The 17,295-nt window shown below is 45.4% G+C and overlaps 1 long non-coding RNA gene across 1 annotated transcript; it reads left to right on the plus strand.

The window, feature by feature from the left end:
• The first annotated feature begins 422 nt into the window (after positions 1-422).
• On the plus strand, positions 423-8,412 carry LOC105738776. Its single transcript, XR_001114628.2, has 2 exons — positions 423-571; positions 7,989-8,412. It is a non-coding gene; the product is annotated as an uncharacterized LOC105738776 (long non-coding RNA).
• The last annotated feature ends 8,883 nt before the right edge of the window (positions 8,413-17,295 follow it).

A 17,295-nucleotide genomic window follows, 5' to 3' on the forward strand; every position in this document is an offset into this window, starting at 1 on the left:
AAAGCACTAACTTTACTTCCTTCTTCCAGATCTAGGGATCCCTGGTTACTCCTGAATCACTCTCATAGTCCAAAGCTGCTATCTTCTGCTTATATATCATTTGAGGGAAGCACAATTCTAAGAAGTTATGAACCACCCCTAAGTTATGACTTTTCTAAACATTCCAAGTATTATGATGACTTTCAGACTGGATATTTGTGCTATCTACCCAGTCAGTCGGTCAGCCATGGCACATTCAGAACATGTGTTGTCAACAAAAACTGACATCATGGAAGTGGCTAAAGGTGTACCTCACAGGTCTGGCATCAGGTTCATCAGAGGCACTGCGAGTTGAGACACAGTGAGGTAAAGTGCCATCACCCAGGTGAATAGGTGAAATTCAGCTCCAACTTCAAAAGTTATTCTTAGGGAAGGAAATCATCTCTTCTCTCTTCCTCCTTCAGCTCCTGTTGGCCGGTGCCTTCCTGAACCTGAGGAATGTCTTTGCTCTTTCCAACTCCCACATTCAAAACAGAGTCTTACAACTCAGCCACATTTTCTGCTGAGCCAGCCACTGGGAACAAACACCAAAGTCTGTGGCAACCAAAGGTGTATGTGTGTGTGTGTGTGTGTGTGAGTGTGTGTGAGTGTGTGTGAGAGAGAATGTGAGTACATATTTGTTTATTTGTGTTTGTGTGCAGTGTGAGTGGGTGTATGTGTCTGAGTGTTTGCATGTGCATGGGAGTGTCTACATGTGTGTTTATGTGTGCATTTGTGTGCGTTGTGAGTGTATGGCTGTGTTTGTGTCTGTGTGTGTGGTGTGAGTGTGTGCATGTGTATCTCTGCATGTGTGTTTGTGTGGGGTTTGTGTGTATGCATTGATGTGTGTAGGGGCGGTATGTGTGTGTGTGTGTGTGTGTGTGTATTGCTTTTCTTCTAGCCTCCTCCTCCACACCATCAGCCCACGCAATCCACACCTCCTAAAACAGAACCCACATCCCCATCCTGCTACAAGGAACTGGAGGAAAAAAAAAAAAAAAAACAAGCAACAGACCCGCCTGCCACAGTCAGAGCCCAAGGAGAAAACTGGGTGTAGATTTCAATCCACCCTCCCAGGTCGGCAGGTGTGAGAGAAGGTCACCTTTCTTGAATATCATGACAGTTTTCAGTGTGTGTGACTCATCTATGTTATTCCAGTTCTCCTTCATTAGGGGGATAAAATGCTTTTCTATCTATAATGAATGCCAGTGATTCAGGAGTTCAAGAGAGGTGGGCCCTAATTAGTCAAGCAGGGTTTCCATTACACAGAAAGCTTGAAAGGAAGGATTTTGGCTATTCCTGTACCAGCAGCCAGAAGCCCAAGCCAGACCAGAATCGGGAGGTGTCGTTTTGTTGTCAGTCACCAAGAGAACCAGAGAAAGAGTTGTGAAACCAGGCTAAGGCCCTGGCACTGGCTTCCTTGTCTGTAAAATGTGAGTGCTGGACTGGAGTTCTGGATCTCTGCCAGCTCACAGATGCTATGACTCTCTAAAGTATTTGGTCAATATTAGGCAGTCCCCTCTGGAAAGCTGGGTTAATAGACAACTTGCAGGCTTAGTCCTGAGAAAGCCTCACGACGTCACTAAGGAATATCGTAGAGAATCCAAAGAGGAGAGGGAGAACTCTACCTACTTTGGTGGAACAAACAGGGTTTTTTAATGAGAGAAGAGTAAGCCCTCGCCCTAATTGTGCAGCAGCCACGGTCCATGTCCAGCTCCTGCATAATCCTTTTTCCTTATCAATCTCAGTAAAGGATTTAAAATCAGTGACTTCTTGTTTTGATGGGTTTGAAGGTCACTGTTTTCCCCTCAAAGGGGTATGTGCATTTAAGTCTTATTTTCAGTTGTGGGGTGGAAGGCCTCTCTCTGTGGCAGGAGTTGCAGGCATGAGCAGTGGCTGGGGGAATGGGTGTGCACAGCTGCAGCCTCAAGGTCTCAAGCCTGATGTCCTTACTTCTGGTGCAGGGACTTTGTAGATTGGGAGGCCCATTCTCTCTCTCTCTCTCTCTCTCGCTCTCACTCTTGCTCTCTCCCTCTCTGCTGATGGCTTATGCTTTCCCTCAAGAAGCACTCAGAACTTTCTGCAGCCACTCTTTGCTGAGTACAGCTGGCAATCCAGATGCCCCAAGTCCTCCAGCAGGAGTCCTTCCCAGAGGAGTCCTTCCTCCATGGAAAGACGCACCAGGAAGCCCTCCTTGGCAGAGGGCTGCCTTCTTTTGCCCTGAGCACTCTGGAGCGAGGCTGGAGTAGCTAAGAGCATGATGAGCAAGTGGGGCTCTCTGTTTGTTTGCATTCCATTTGATGAGGCAGCAAGCGAATCTTCTCTCCTGTCTCAGCTGCGGGGTGAGCAGACTGCAGCTGCTGCCTGTGATGTGCTCACCGGAGCATCACCTGCCTCCAGCCAGGAATTCCCTGTTCCAGTGACACCAAAGATGTGAAGGAAGGATGTCCTCATCCACCTCAAACAACTCCCAAATGAATTTCCTTCTTTTGAGGAGGCTAGCGACAGGAAAAAACATGGCATCACCAGGCACTGAGCACTTTAAGCAGTCAGAGCCTCTTGTAAAATAGGAAGTGGAGAGCCTTTAAGTCGCACGTGGCATTAGCTGCCATGTCTTGGATTTGGGCAGCCAGTCCAGGCAAGCAAATCCAGCTGGAGAGGAGCAGGACAGGGTGCCCAGCAGGGCGCGCTGTATTGCACTTGCCCCCGGAGACAAAGGCTGCCAATGGAGGGGTGGGTCCTAGCCCCAGCAAGGACGCCAGGAGTGTGACTCAGGTGCTCTTGTTAATTAGAGGAGTGGCTAAGGCAGCAGAAATCCTGAATCATGCTGTGGCCACGTGGCACCAGGATCACACACTTGGTGAGACTGTGCTCATGCCCTGAGCCATTTCCTCATCCAAAACAAATATATGAGTTTAAAGAGCTGAGTGAAGCCACAGAACGTTTTGTAGACTTATCACATTTTCTCTGCTGCAACTAGAGGCCTTGGAGAGCCTTACTTGTGGCAGTCCACACAAGAACCTTGTTTCTGTAAGTAGTTTGCACTGAAAGCCAGTGACTTCATGCATAAAGAATGTCCTCTCTGGCTGGCTTGCCCAGTCTCCACTTCTTCTGTTTTGTTTGTGTAATTGGTGCCTAGACAGAATTTTCAAAAGCATTCACCCAAAACTGAAGGGCCATGGGGTATACGGCTTGGGAACAGTCTCCTTCTCCAGCCCCGCATGCCATTCTGGGGCTAGCCTGGCTTTCCCCAGCTCAGAGAAGGAACCCAGCAAGTGCATGGCTGTTGGAAGGCAGGTGCTTGTCCTGTTTCTGTCGCAGGCATGATATGTGATCTGGGTAACTTACTTACCCTCTCTAGCTATTAGTTTCCTAACCTGTAAAAATTATGTCCAAGATCCTGTCCAACTAAACTTTTAAGCCTGTCTGGATTAGGCTCAAGGCATTTTGGGGCTTGTGGAAGCAGCTCAAAGTTGGATCTGTAGTTTGAGGCTCCTTGGGGTGCCCTCTACCTAAGCCAGAACTCGGGCTCTGGAGCAAATGGAGCCAGTCCTCAGAATCACCTTGATATTTCATGGGCCTTTCATGTGGGTTTTTAAGTCACATTCCCCGGGCTGTTAGAAAAACAACTGCAACCACCAGAGACCATCCGGAACTAGGAGACTCTAAGGGAACAAAGAAAGAGGGAATCTCAGAGGACACGGGTAAAGGGGGATTCCTCAGAGCAACTGCTTCACAGCAGTCATTTTATGATGAGACTTCCATTTTTCCAATACTCGTATTTCCAAAACATATATTCCGTCTCTCTCTCTTCAGAGATCACATTGCCTCTGCCTTTTGGCATTACCTGACATGTCTCAAATTTAATCAGCCTTTTTTCTCCTTTGTCTTGGCAATAGAACCACTGGTCTCAATGCTTAGACTGTGAGTCTTGCAGTTCAAAGAGAGAACTGAGTCAGCAGAACGGGACTGACTCAGCATTCCCAGGTTGGCCACAGTGGGGCCAATTCTCCGGTCCATATTTTGGCCTAATTCCCATTGAAATCCAATGCCCAGTAAGAAGTACAAGCTTTATATCTATAATTATGAACAAAGGTTTTTAAGTGGCTACAGGGCAAAAAATAGGGATCTGCATCTCTCTATCAGCAATTATCCTAGACTTATTATTATAACAGCCCAACTGTCCGTGCAGTTGCTCACGTGGGCACAGGGGCCAGGCCATTCCTATGCATGCCCTCAGCTCGGCCCTCCCCACTCGTGGCTGATGGGATCAGGCCTACCACTCATCACGGGTTAGGGAGGAGGAATGAGAAATGGAGAGCTGGAAAGATTTTATGTGTTCTTCTTCCCCTACCGCTCACCACTACGTCATGTTTTTATTACTTAGCAGTAAGTTATCCTGAACAAGTACTTTACTGTTACGGAAATAGAAGGAAAACCAAGAGGTATTAAGAATGCTGAGTCATCATGGGAGCTTGGACGGAGTGACCGGGGTGAAGTTACAGAAGGTGAAATGTACATCTCTGGGTATTAATAGGATATTCTGGAGATTGAATCGCCCCAAATTACAGCTTGTTACTCTAGAAATAAGGGCCGAAGGGACCTGTGGTACAAATGGTAAGCTATCTAGTGATTTGCAGGGGTTATCGACCCTGGATCTGCATGAGAAATGCTCCACAAACAAAAATTAGTCACAGCTAGACCGCACCCACTGAACGACGGTTTCTGGAGGGCGGTTCTCAGGCATCAATATCTTTAAAGGCTCTCAAGATGCTCTCAATGCACAGCCAGGAATAAGAACACCAAAATATAGCAAGCACTTTTTTCTCCACTAAGGAAGGAAATTAAGAGATGTCCCAAAAGCTGGAAAGAGACTGTTAATAGCATTAAATACATAAAATTCTATTTTTTTTTCTTTTGAGGCGGAGAGTCTCGCTCTGTCGCTCAGGCTGGAGTGCAGTGGCGCGATCTCAGCTCACTACAACCTCCAGCTCTCAGGTTTAAGCGATTCTCCTGCCTCAGCCTCCCAAATAGGTGGGACTACGGGCACCCGCCACCACATTCAGCTAATTTTTTGTATTTTTAGTACAGATATGTTTTCACCATGTTAGCCAGGATGGTTTCCATCTCCTGACCTCGTTATCCATCCGCCTCGGCCTCCCAAAGCGCTGGGGTTATATGCGTGAGCCACTCGCCTGGCCAAAATTCTATTTTTATAAAATATTGATGCTAATAGAAAGTCACACTCGTTATGTGTGAAGTTGTGCACTAAATGCTGAACTTGCATAAATTCATTTAATTCTGATGATCCTTCTGAAGGACTTATTATTATTAGCCCCATTTTACAGAGAAGGGCACCAAGTCTCACATGTAGTGACTTGTCCAAGGCGAACAAATTGACATGTAGCAGGTGAAAGGCGCATATGTGTAAGGAGTATGGAAAATACCAAGATAAGTAAAACATAGGCTGACTCTCAAGTTGCTGGCTTTGAGTGTCAGAGCAAATGACTAAAAGTCCAAAGCAACATGACACTGTCACAGAGCTACAAAGTGTGACGGAACCACAGGAGGGGGCAGGATTAGTCAGGGCTTTGTAGTGGAGTTTGAGCCTTAAAGAATGAGCTCCAGATTCTGCTAGGCAGGGATGGCCACCCACTGGTGGCAGGAGGAGGAGATTCCTGGGAAAAAGCATAGTGCCTAGAAATCCAAGAAAGCAGCTGAAAGCTGGCAAATGGCCTGGTCAGATTACGATTAAAAAAAGAAAGTGATATAAGGCTAGGAAGGGCAATTGTCCTAAATTGTGGGATTTTAAGTGGGATCTAGGAGGAAACAGGGCACCCTGCACGTATCTGTACAGGGCATGTGATGGAGCAGTGTTTCCAGAGGAGCTACCAACCTGGGAGCCTCCAGGACGTCCTCTAAAGGGGCGTGAAGCAGGGTTGGACCACTGGACTCCCAGTGGACCACAGAAGAAGGAAAGAAGGCTGAAGCCGTCTGGGAAGATATTAAGCCTACAGCCCTCATGTTTGATCATGCCGTCTTGGAGCTACTCTACACCCTCCCACAAAGCCTACCTGATTGTCAGGAACCACGCCCCTGGCCCTGTCTGATCACTGGATTACAGCATGTGTCATTTTTCTTTGTTAGCTGAGGTTGCTGTTAATTGTTTTTTAATGTGAAAGAGGGTGTGCAGCTATGTTCTCTGTGTATTTTGGATTTTTGTTGCTCACATATTTATTTAGATATTGCACATTTTCTCTGTCTGTGATGACACATGATATTTGATTTTTTTCATCAAGGGGGGAAGTGAAGAAAATGAGAATATGGGATTCTGAGCTAGGTGAGACTTCCTTATATTTCCATAAGCAAAGCATTTCAAATTTTCCACTGCAGACCCTGTTGGGATTCTGGGGGTGTGGCCTATTGCAGCCCCCTAAAAGGATATATTTCTTTGCAGTTTTGTGCTTTATTTTTAAATGTCATGTAAATTCTCTAATCCCATAGTATATCCAACCCTTCCTGTTATGCTGTACCAGGTTTATCCTGTGACTTGGTGACCGCTGGCTCACCCCCATGGACCTGTCTCTGATGAGAGGCCATCCTGATTGTTTCTGTCCAGGGCTGGGTGATTGATTTGGACATGAGTCACTTGAAAGACAGTTCTAAACTGTCTATTTCACTGTGATCAAAGAAACATACATTTGACTAAGAAGCCTTATGTCTTCTTTTTATTGTATAGCTTAGCAGTTGCAAGATGTTAACATATATGTCACATTGACCGCTGGGTGGAAAAATGCTCTCCAATTAAAGATCTCTTTGTTTACAACAAGGTTCATGGAGACAGATTGCTAACAAAGTCCAATCGCCTTCTCCATCATACAAAACCTACATGGGGGGAGTCTAAGGAGGGAAGAGGAGTTTTAGAGAGAAGAGAGGGGGTTTGGTCATTTGCCACTATAGGTTGGCAGCAGGAAACTATCCTTGACTGATTATCTTTGGGTAAAATAGGTACCTTCTTTAGAGCTCTAACCTCACACACAGTAACACCTCTTGCTCCAAAGGCTTGTGACCTCCCAGGCACACCTTCAGTTGCTTCCTTTCAAGTCATCAGCTTTTGTCCTCTAACACAGACTTGTCAGCTCAGCTTTTCTATGATTTTCCTCCTTTATCCGCCCCCCGCTTTTTTTTAGATAAGGTTTAACTCTGTTGCCCAAGTTGGAATGCCATGGTATGATCACAACTCACTGCAGCCTTGAACTCCTGGGCTCAAATGATCCTCCCGCCACAGCCTTCCATGTAGCTGGGACCACAGGTGTGTGCCATCACACCCGGCTAATTTTTAAATTATTTGTAGAGACAGGGTCTTGCTATGTTCCCCAGGCTGTTCTCGAACTCCTAGGCTCAAGTGATCCTCCTGCCTCAGCCTCCCAAAGTGCTGGGATTACAGGCATGAGCCACCTCACCTGGCCCTTTATCCCATCTTAACGAGGGGGTTAAGAGAGTCCATCTTTCTAATCCATCTGTCTCTTCTTGATCTTCTCCAGAGATGTTGCCTCTTTAACAGAGTATTAATGTCAGTGTTCCCTTAGATCCTGCCTATCTTCTTCACTTCGACTGAACGAGGGACTTCTCCTCACCAGTCCTTGTCCCTGGCCCGCCTCTATAGGGCACAGTCATGTTTGATGGGTGCCCTCCCCTGAAGGATGCTGTGGCTGCTCACCACTGAGCCCTTCTGCTGGGAGGGGGCCTCCCCAGGCTCCTCCTGCCCTGAACCTGCTCTGGGGCTCCTGCTGTGACCTCAGTTCAGCTCTTCCGATGACCAATGACCACAGTTGGTAATGGCTTAGGGTTTATTCCAAATGTTTCATTGCTAGCCCATCTATTTTCTTTTCTGGTCAAGCTAAGTTACAGTGGTTAATATATATTAGTGACCCATTAAATATTTCTTGATTTTGATATGCCTCCATCAGAGACCTGGAGCCACAGAAACACTCATACATGAGCCAAGAAGAAAAACATGGTGTGGCAGCTGCCCAGCTCTGCTCCGCAACCATGCATTTCCTGTTTACTGACTAAGACCTGATGAACCTGTATCTACTGCTGCCCAGGGCACATTAGAGTCACCACAACCCCTGCTAGATGACTATTTTGATATGGAGGGGAAAGAATTGCTCCCCTCAGCCCATGGGGATAAATTTAGGACCATCACTGGCCAGCGTTATGTCCTTGCCCAAGGAGTTGGAACTGGGAACCAAAAGGGAAAGTTCACCTGACTTGGAAACGTGCACACAAGCAGTCTCTCAACACTATGACGTTTATAGTGAAGGAAGCATCACCGAAGAGAGTTGTGTTTCATTCCGATGGCCTGGCCATAATAAACTGTCCTGAATGGAACATTTTCATGGGGCTGCTTTGGGGATAGTTGGAGCAAACTCGAGTATGTTACCCGAAGTCAGGTTTGGAGACGGGCAAATGATTGCAGAGAGGACCTGGAAGCAGGAGGGAAAACACTGGTCTCCAGTGAGAGGCCCTCAGGGTATGGGGAGAAGATAAGAAGTCAACCCTCCCCACAGGTGAACCGGAAGGAGAACAGCTACCCAAAGGCCCAAGTGTTGGGTGGGTTGAGGTCTGACCGTGTACCTGGTCAAGCTCTTCAAGTCCTTGTGGGAGGGATGGAAGCCACTCCAGATGCAGGATGTCAGCTGTAGCCTGAGGCTGGTAGGTCAAGCAGCAACAGCAGGGAGGTGGCAGAGTGCCCTTACAGAGCAACCATAGAGCAGATCCTGGCCAGTAGGGCTTTTTCTAGACTCTGCTTCCCCCAGCTTCCTGAGTTTCTGCTCATGACAGTTGAAAATAATTACCAAAGATACAATGGGGAGGAAGCTGCATTCTTTCTTTTTTAACTACTCACCGTCAGCTTTTCTAGAAAGCAACTTTCATGCTTTCTACCCAACAGTGAAAAATTGTGAATGAAATGATCATTTCTTTGCAAAAACAGACATAATTTCATAAGGAGTGCATCCAAAGCAATGAATCTTTGTTTCTGGGTTCCATGCCTTTGCTGCATGGACCAGTTAAATGAATCACATAAGGGAGAGCCATTTAGAACAGGCCTGCTGTTGAGCACACTTCATGAAAAGGGGCTCCGAGTCATATTGCACAAAGGTTTTCTTAGGAAGCCGGGCCTTCACTGATGCTTGTCCAAATGACTCACTGTTCTCTACATGTGAATGGGATTTGTTGTTGTCATGGTTACAGTTAACAGAAATTCAATTCAACATAATGACATATATATACATCAATGGTGACATCAGACTTGACCCCTTTATGTCTGAAAAGAAACACTAGTGCCTCTCTTAGGAGTTTCTGTTGGGGCTTTATGAAGCCCTGTGCAGCTTTGGGCTTCCATACACTCATTTAATTTATAGTTATTGAAGTCTACTACGTGGCAGGCACTATGCTGGCACTAGAGATACTGGAATAAATGATCCAGTCTCTGCCCCTAAGGAGCTTAGAATCTGGGAGGAAAAATAAGACCAATGAGTCTATCACATGGGGCAAGGGTATTGTGAACAGGAAGGTACTACAAAGGCAATCCTGAAAGGATGCATTCTTCAGATAAGAAGTTCTAGCTTGTTTGAATTATGGCAAATGGAGTGCATTAGTGTTCTATTGGCCTTGTAACAAATCACATTAGTGGCTTAAAGGAACACAAATTTATTATCTTACAACTCTATAGTTAGAATTCTGACGTGGGTGTCAATGGGTTATAATCAAGGTATCAGCAGAGCTGTGTTCCTTTTTGGGGGGCTCCAGGGGGAATCCATTCACTTGCCTTTTCCAGCTTCTAGAGGCTGCCCCCACCCCTTGGCTCATGGCCCCTTCCTCCATCTTCAAAGCCAGCCATGGTGCGTGTCTCTGACCATTCTTCCACAGTTACGGCTCCCTCTGATGACAGCTGGGAAAGGCCTCCTTTTTAAGAACCGAGTGATTAGATTGAGTCCTCCTGGATAATCCAGGCTCATCTCACTATCTCAGGGCCTCAAACTTAACCACATTTGCAAGGTAAAGTAATATATTTACCAGTGCTAGGGATGAGGATGTGGACATCTTTGGGAACCATTATTCTTCCTGTCACTCTGAGGAAAGATTTGTCACTGTAGAGATCTTATTTCTATACTTTTTTTTCCTTTTTTGTTTTTTCATTCATTACCCAACAGAGATGCTGTTTGCTATCACCATTGCCTGTGGTGGTGGGTGCAGGAATGTATTGGGCAGAGCTGCTGGGGTGGGGAGGGGAGTAGTTACTTCGATATCTCCTGATAGAATGTGGAGTTTGGGAGAGATAACTCGATTTAATATTTATATTTGAAAGGAATAATAAAGTCACGTCACATAATACTAACTACAGGAGGCAAAGCTCAACCAAATATTCTTGGGCAGTGGAGCTAAGCAGAGGAGATGTGGCAGCTCCATTGCCTATGATTGGGAACAGGGCCAAGGAGTGGGGGTGGACATTGAGGAGGACACTTCCCTGGGGGGCTTATATCAGACTCTTTCCAGAGAAGATGGAAAAGCCTTGAGTTAGGCCAGGATAAAAGGCTTCTAATAAGTGTCCCCACCCCCATGCCGTCTTTAATCTAACCCATTTTCAATTTTTTTTTTCCTACCCAGTCATGGGTTCCTTTGAAAAATACTGTGCTGAGGTGTTTAATTTGTAGCTGCAGGTCTGGAGCTGGTATTGGCAATACCTGGCACGGGGCAGACTCTCAGTAAATGTTTGCTGAATGAATGAAATACAGTGAATGACTGCTATTCATGTTACTCCTGTCCCAGAACCTGCAACAGCCCCCCATTATTCACTGAATAAAATCCAGTTGTTCCAAACTTGCTCCCCCATTCCCTTCCATCAGCTTATATCTCCCCAGGTCCAAACCCTCTCTTTTCCAAGGCTATATTGTAGCCCAAGTCTGCTTTGGCTGCCATGACAAAGTACTACAGACTGGTGGCTTAAACAACAGAAATGTATTTTCTGGAAACTGGATGTTTGAAATCAAGGTGCCATCAGGGTTGGTTCCTTCTGATGCCTCTCTCCTTGGCTGGTAGATGGCTGTCTTCTCCCTGTGTCTTCATGTTGTCCTCCTTCTGCCTCTCGGTGTCCAAATGTCCTCTTCTTATAAGGACAGTGGTTATATTGGATTAGGGCCCACCCTAATGATCTCATTTAAAATTACCTCTTTAAAGGCCTTATCTTCAAATATAGCCACATTTGAGATACCAGGGATTAATACTCCAACCTACAAATTTTGTGAAAACGTAATTGAGCCCACAGCAAATGCTTATCTCATCCCTTTCTTTATAGTCTTCTCTGATTCTTTTTTCCTTATCTCTTTTCTTCCTATCTTCTCTGCACCAAATTTTTCCCACCTTGCTCAGTTCGCACACACACACACACATTCACACTCATCCTATAAGTCATTTCTCTCTTCCAAATAACTATAGCCCTAAATATTTTTCTTGTGGTACTTACCACGTTTATCTTGTATTATATTATCTTGTGTTACACTTTACCTTGTATTATACTACCTTGTCTTATATTATTATGTATATTATATGTGTTATTTCCTCAACTAGAGTGTAAGCTCCTCCTGGGAAGACTCTAACTAATCTTTTTCTCTCTTACATGGCTTGACACAATGGCTTGAACATAGTAAATGCTCAAGAAATATCTGATGAGTGAATGAAGATGGTAGGAGATGATTAAGAAGTAGTCATTTGAGTATGGGATGAGTTAAATGTATTACAGGTACATTTATTTCTCGCTTGAGTACCAGTTCCTAGAGGGCAAGAAATCAGAATCATGGATGCTTTATGACAAGACTAATAATGTACACCAGAAAAGCTGGCTGGTCCCACAGCAGCATAATCCAGTGGTATGGCCAAGAGACATTGAGCACCATTGCTGAGAGCACCAGTTCTGGAGCTGGACTGCCTGGATTTGACCCTGTCTATGTGCTATAATTTGGATGTGGTTTGTCCCCAGCAAAACTCACATTAAAATTTAATTGACAATGTAGCTGTGTTGGGAGGCGGTGCCTTTAAGAGGTGATTAAGTCGTTAGGATAGATTAATGCCTTTCTTGAAAGGCTGGGTTAGTCTTGCAGAAATGGATTAGTTCCCCCAAGAGCAGGTTGTTGTAAAGTGAAGTAACAATTTTTTTGCTCTTTCCACACATCTGGTTCCCCTTTCATTTCTCTGTGATGTTTTGACCCAGCATGAGGATCTCACCAGAAGCCATCAGAGGCAGCCACCTGACCTTGAATTTCCCAGCCTGCAGAACCATGAGCTTAATAAACCTTTTTCTTTATAGAGGCTTTTTGTTATAGCAACACAAAATGAACTAAGACACTGTGTGACCCTGAAAAACTTACATATCTCTCTGTGTCTCAGTTTCCTCATCTATCAATTGAGGTAATATATATATCCTCCTCATAGGCTCTGTGGCACTTAACATAGAGCCTGGCACATAGTAAGCACACAGGACATGTTGGCTATTATTATCACCAGTGATTTCAGATGGCTTTAAAGTGCCACTAACTTCTACCCCTTAAATGGAGTCATTATGTGTCACTGCAAAAATAGGAAAAGTTCTTCAAAAACATGACACTTCCTCCCAAGGATCTGCAATTAGCTTTGGGTATTATTCTCCTTTATGTGTGTGTTTCTGGACATCGTGCAGGAAAAGCAGGTAGAACTTGTTCACGTAGTGGTTGGGTCTTTGTGAAATGTGACAGCCAAGTCCCTAATTATTCTCAGAAACGTCAGAACTCACTGGATGCAACTGGGCTTGACAGTTCAAGGGCTAATTAACTCTAAACGCTGCTTCTTGGGTCACCTCATTTGAAATTCTTGGTCACTTATTTTCTTAAGTCTTTTAAAAAATCCATTTAGCAGTTTTATAGAAGATAGGAATGTGGCATGCAACCGATCAGTGGCGAGGGAGTGCCTCAGCCAGAACCTTGTACCCTGTGGAGGTGCAAGTGAGGTGTAGGTAATCAGGGTTGTCCCTCTCCAAGGCCTGCTCTTGAATGTGGAGGGAGCCTCAGCATGAGAAAGACTCCCAGAGAAAGTCACACCAGCCAATACTGAGTTCCGATTTTTCTGTTTCAGAGAAGGCTTTATTTTCTCTTTTACCTTGACCATTTCCAATGAGACAATTTTCTCAGGACTTGCCTTTTTTACCCAAAAGCCTCATTAAAAACAAATCAAATCTATGCTAAATGAAATAAGCCAGTCACAAAAGAACATAGACTGAATGATTCCATTTATATGAACTCTCTGAAACTGGCAAGTTCATAGACAGCAAGTAGATTAGAGGTTACCAGGGGTTGGGGGGGAGAGGAATGGGGAGTTATTGCTTAATGGGTACAGAGTTTCAGTGTAGGGTGATGTGAGGAAAGGGTTTTAGAAATGCACAGTGGTTGGTCCGGCACTGTGGCTCACTCTTGTAATCCCAGCACTTTGGGAGGCCGAGGCAGGTGGATCATTTGAGGTCAGGAGTTTGAGATGGGCGGATCACAAGGTCAGGAGATCAAGACCATCCTGGCCAACATGGTGAAAATCTATCTATCTCTACTAAAAATACAAAAATTAGGTGGGTATGGTAGCACACACCTTTAATCCCAGCTACTCGGGAGGCTGAGGCAGGAGAATCACTTGAAGCAGGGAGCTGGAGGTTGCAGTGAGCCAAGATTGCGCCACTGCACTCCAGCCTGGTGACAGAGTGAGACTCCATCTCAAAAAAAAAAAAAAAAAAAAAGCGTAGTGGTGGTGGAAGCACAATATTGTGAGTGTAATCAATGCCACTGAACTCAAAATGCTTAAATGGCATATTTCATGTTATGTATATTTTAGCACAATTTTTTAAATGTCGAAAAGCAAAGAAAAAAGCATTGTCCTCACCCTTTAACATCACATATAGGACTGTCCATGCTCAGATTCCTGCAGATGGGCCAGATGTACCACATGAGGTGAAGCTCACAGAACACATGGGGCTTGCTGCCTGACCTCCGTACCTTTGCACCTGCTGGTGCCTCTACACGAAATGTTCTTTTTCTCCTGTCTCCCTGGCAAACTTCTGTCATCTTTAGAATCACAAGTTAATTGTTCTCCTCTCTGTAGAGTCTTCCTGATTCTCTTTCCCATAGCTTTACAGGAAGAGCTGCTTACCTCCTCCTTTGTGACTTTTTTTGCGTTATGCCGTTACAGTGCTTACCAGACTTGATTGCAATTTATTTTCCTTTTGTGAATATCAGCCTACAATACATACAGTAAAATTCACTCCTTTTAGTGTACGTTTCTGTGAGTTTTGATAAATACAGCTAGTAGTGTAATCAACACCAGCAACATAGTTTCATTACTGCCCCCACCCAAAAAATCCCTCACATCTCTCTGTAGTCGATTCCTCCCCCAGCTCCTCATCTGTTTTTGGTCTCTCTAGTTTGGCCTCTCTATATGACATTTTCAAACGTGTCATACAACTGAAATCATGCAGTATGTATCACAGTCTATTGCCACTGGTTCTTGTTTATATAGCTGTCTCATTCTAAACTTGAGCTCCTAATATCAGACCTTGTCTTACTTATTTTTTCCCTGCGCCAAGCATGCTGTGTGCTCCATGGCGGTGTTCTGTGCCTGTCAGTAAAATGATTGAATGAAAGCATGACGTTAGAACCTGTTTCTAATAAAAACAATCCCAGCACCATGTCCTTGGCATGGGGTTCAGTGGGAGGCTCCAGGCAGGAGCAGAAGAAGCTGGTTGCAAGGCGGTCATGACCAGACACGGCAGAGAGAAGTGAAGTCCCCCAGCCCTTCCTTCCAGGGGAGTGACAAGGAGCTGAATGCAGGGAGGCAATTGGCACCAGGCTGCCTGGAGCTGGAGCCCTTCTTCCTGCCAGCAATGGTCACCCATGAGGCCACCACAGCTCCACGAGGCCACACCCATCCACAGTATCTCTAGACTGCGCAGTCTGGTCCTGACCCAGGACCTTCCTGTTGCAGGGCACCTCTGGGACTCCCGGTCAGCTAGCCCAGGAGCAACCCAGAGGGATTCAAGCATGGGCAGTAACGAACCAGGATGTTGGGAGGAGCAGGTTCAGAACCTCAAAACCACCTAGCTTTTGCCTCTTCCTGCATCCCCCTCTATTCCCATCTCTCCCCACTTGTTCCTACCTCCACCCTCACACTCAAAGGCACACATATCCAGAGGATCTTTTGCTTGGTCTATACCACCCTAATTTCAAGGCAATAAGGAATGCCATGTAGCCATTTGAGTTGCTATTTTCCACTATGGTTTTCTATTTTAGCCTTCATGGGGGACCCTGGGGAAACCTCATCCCCCACATCCCCATCTTGTAGTTATTGTCTCAATAGGAACAAAACTTCTGCATCCCTATTATTCCTCTTTCCTTCCATGCTTTATTAAATCTTTAATTAGCCCCTCAAAGAGAGCTGCTTGAAGGCCAGTAGCACAGCCAGGTCCTGGGATCCTTTATGTGGGCACCATCTGTGATTAAAGAGATATCATAACACAGTAAGGGCCATTTGGTAAACACTAAAGAAATGACTGTTAAATAAACTGACTCAATAATTCATGATCAAACAAATATGATTATGGAAGCTGCCTTCATCTTTATTGACCCTTGGTTTGGAATGACCACTGCCTCTGGATCATATCCTGGGGCAGAGCAAGAAGAAACCATTCACTCCTTAAGGTATGAGTAACTTCAGTTCAATAATTAATAGGCAAAAGGGTAGAAACCTGTGGTTAAAATGACATGTGGAGAATATGGCATGAATGTTAACTCTATTTCTTAGTATTGCAACAATTGAGAATTGTCTTTTACAATAACTTTATTACTTTGTTTTTCAGTGGAAGTGAAAATTTTTTTAAAATTCTGTTCTGGGGCTGGGCACGGTGGCTCACGCTTGTAATCCCAGCACTTTGAGAGGCCGAGGCGGGCGGATCATGAGGTCAGGAGATCGAGACCATGGTGAAACCCCGTTTCTACTAAAAATACAAAAAAAAAAAAAAATTAGCCGGGCGTGGTGGCGGGCGCCTGTAGTCCCAGCTACTCGGAGAGGCTGAGGCAGGAGAATGGCGTGAACCCGGGAGGCGGAGCTTGCAGTGAGCCGAGATTGCGCCACTACACTCCAGCCTGGGCGACAGAGCGAGACTCCGTCTCAAAAAAAAAAAAAAAAAAAAAAAAAAATCTGTTCTAGGTCAGAGGACCAAGAATATGTTCCAGGATTTTCACATTCAAAGTTGCATTTCTTTTAAATGTGTAGGCTTTGCATCATCAACCCAACAGATGTGTCTTGACCGTCTCTTTTAACTCCGAATGCTGTTTAGGATACAGAAAAAAAGGAAGACAATTGCCTGGAAAGTCCTGCGGGTGTTCAAGTCCTGCTGTTCAGAGAAACCCTGCTCACATATGTACGTTGGTGGCCGATAGAACCTCCTCTTCAGATGACAAATCACTGATTTGGGTCCCAGCCTTAGAACTGCACTGCTTATAGGTGCATTTTATAGCAATGCATTGTGTATACTCATTGGATTGAATTTACTGATTTCACAAGCATGTGTTGGGGAACTAGGGACATAAATGCATAGTGACAATATCTAAGGTTCCATAGAGGGAGAAATGCACCCACAACAGTAACTCGGAGTGAAGGAACCAAGTGGAAGCTGCCATCAGAGGCTCCCAGACAAAGCGCCAGGGCTTGACTGCCTCTTCAGAGGCCTAGGATCATCACACCAATCAGCAGGCACCCTGGGGTGTGGTACAGCTTGCTGCAAAGGATCCTCTAGGCCAACCATGACCCATTGGCCTTAGGCTCCCACCGCCTGTTCCCATGAGGCTGGAGAAGGAACACAGGCTTTGAGCAAACAGAGCTGGAATCCTGGTTCTGTTCTGGACTGGTGTGAGATTTCCGACATTTCCAACTTGACCTCTCTCAGCTTTTGCTTGTCTGGAATATGATGCTAATGCCCCCTGCCCCCTAGGATGGCAGAAAGTATTCCATGAGATATTGTATAAAAAGATCTCACAAAGCATATAGAAGGTGTAATGCCTTTCTCTCCTCCTGCCTACCTCCAAAGAATGAGAGGCCCTGCCAAAGCACACCCACAGGGCAACACAGTATATCACTGCCAGGCAGCAGAGCAAGCACATCTTAATAGGGCCAGACCCGGGAAGGTCTGGAGTGTGGAACACT

The sequence above is a fragment of the Nomascus leucogenys genome, chromosome 9 (genome assembly GCF_006542625.1).
Source record: "Nomascus leucogenys isolate Asia chromosome 9, Asia_NLE_v1, whole genome shotgun sequence".
NCBI lineage: Eukaryota > Metazoa > Chordata > Mammalia > Primates > Hylobatidae > Nomascus > Nomascus leucogenys.